Source organism: Palaemon carinicauda, chromosome 38, assembly GCF_036898095.1.
Source record: "Palaemon carinicauda isolate YSFRI2023 chromosome 38, ASM3689809v2, whole genome shotgun sequence".
NCBI lineage: Eukaryota > Metazoa > Arthropoda > Malacostraca > Decapoda > Palaemonidae > Palaemon > Palaemon carinicauda.
In genome coordinates, this window is record NC_090762.1 from 28,659,321 (window position 1) to 28,661,820 (window position 2,500).

The window sequence follows — 2,500 nt, forward strand, 5'->3', positions numbered from 1 at the left end:
TAATAATAATAATAATAATAATAATAATAAATCCTATTTCCTTTCTCTCCTTCCAGATCCTGCCGAAGGAAGATTTTAATACCAGGCCCTAATTTATTCTGTCTAGTCATTTGTGTTTCTGTGTGTTCCGTACGCCCTTAGCAAGCTCCCCGCCATGACACTTAGCTCCCAAAAGAAGCTGCCAGTGAAGGAATCAACACGACGATGTTCAAGTTCCACGGATTGATTGATTTCTGTCTCACCGACGTCTCAAGAAAGGATAATGAAGTTTCCGAATAAAGGGAAAATAATCTAGAGGAAGTTATGGTGAAGTTTAAAGAGAGAAAAAAAAAAACTTAATAAACAAAATCCGATTTTCATGCTTTTGCTCTTCCATGATTTTTTCATTGGTTATCTTATTATCTTATTTCCATTTGAATCATCATTTTTTATAGCTGATTTGTGTTTATTTCTCCCAGACGTAACATATCCTTCAATATGGCTATTGTTGAACACAGAGAGAGAGAGAGAGAGAGAGAGAGAGAGAGAGAGAGAGAGAGAGAGAGAGAGAGAGAGAAACCTATGGACTTTTGAGTCCTTGGTCTTTATGACAATGTTTTTGTTTTCTAATTTTCTGAAATCGCTTAAAATTTCCATATTTCTTTTCAAATCCCATTTTTTTCATTAGACATTTTAAAACCTACATAGGAGATCTATGCTATGTTTTCACTCTTAAGAATAATATATTAATAACAATAATTTGAAAACTCTTACTTCAATATTAATTAAGATAACCGAAAAAAACATATTCAGTCGAAAATATTAAAAACATATTAGGGAAAAAATAACCATATTCAGTCGAAAATATCAAAAACATATAAATATTCACATTTCAATATCAATGAAAAAATGAAATTTTTTTTTTTTTTTAAAGTAACTATACAGCTTTGTTCTAATGACAATAAGATACAAGTTGTAGACACCGTATTTAATTCAAATGTAATCTATCATTTAAAACATATTTCGTTCTGTTTATAGCTCTCTTGTATTCTATAACCATTAGAAAAGCGTATTCTAGTTATTTATGTTATTCATTAAAATAATTTATAATTACAAATGACTTTTAATTATATAAATGATCAACTTTATTTATTCATTTGTTTAAATATTTGTGTCCAATGAACGAGAAGACAATAAAAATATGAGATGAAAAAAAAATAATGTCAAATAGACTTTAAGCAAATGCAAAGTTGCTTTCTTGTCCTTTAAGAGGAAACAGATAATAAGAGAATGAAAACAATGATAATGATAAAAAAAAAAACGTGTGATGAAAAATAAAATTATGTATAAATATTGATAAGAATGTTATCTAAATAACTATGCATAATTTTTCCAGGGCATCTCACTGTTAATGAGAGATGGAAAATGAATTCTATATACTTGTGGGTAAAAACTTTATACACTATTCATCTATACATCTATGAATAATATTGAAAAATATATGACTGTTAAGATACAAACTACCTATATAAAATTAAAATAAAAACATGAATATTATTGACAAAAAGATTCGTTAATGTTGATAATGAATAAATAACATTTGGGTCTTGAAGACTGGAATGAATAATAATAATAATAATAATAATAATAATAATAATAATAATAATAATAACAATAACAATAATAATAATAATAATAATAATAATAATAATAATAATAATAATAATAATAATAATAATAATAATAATATTAATTTAGCAAATAACTAACACCATTGGCGTCACGACTTACCCATATCCAATTTATTTAATAGATCATAGAAAACAAAAGTATACAAAATACACTAATGTATAATAATAAACCTGCAAACCTTACCTCCACATACATACGTAGATATACTTGAATAAAAATTGGCCGAAACACTTTAATTACAAACACACGCAAGTCACCTGTATTTATCTTCCTCGAGTTCGAGGCTGGAAGACACCCATGAACAGCCTTTAAAGGTTTATTGGCTGTATATTAACGAGTAAATGGCAATATATTTACTAGTGGACTGCAGTATATTTACTAGTAAATTGTAATAAATTCAATAGTAAATTGCAATATATTAACCAGTAAAGGGCAATCTATTCACGAGTAAACTGCAATGTATTCACTAGCAAATTGTAATAATTTCACTAGTAAACTGCAATATATTACCTATTAAAGTGTAATATATTCACTAGTAAATTGCAATACATTAACTAGTAAATGACAATCTATTCACTAGTAAATTGCAATGTATTCACTTGTAAAGTGTAATATATTCACTAGTAAACTGCAATACATTAACCAGTAGTGTAATATATTCAATATCAAATTGCAATATATTAACCAATAAAGTGTACTATATTCAATAGTAAGTTGTAATATATTAACCAGTAAAGCGTAATATATTCAATAGTAAGTTGCAATATATTAACCAGTAAAGTGTAAAATACTCACTAGTAACTGCAATATATCAACCAGAAAAGTGTAA

At 26.6% G+C, this 2,500-nt stretch overlaps 1 protein-coding gene across 1 annotated transcript in view; it reads left to right on the forward strand.

Moving 5' to 3' along the window:
• The window catches only part of LOC137630508 (uncharacterized), a 32,857-nt gene extending 32,299 nt beyond the window's left edge, over positions 1–558 (forward strand). The window contains exon 5 of the mRNA XM_068362017.1: positions 57–558. The gene's annotated coding sequence lies outside the window, so the exon portion shown is untranslated. The remainder of the gene's footprint in view (positions 1–56) is intronic.
• Positions 559–2,500: the final 1,942 nt, after the last annotated feature.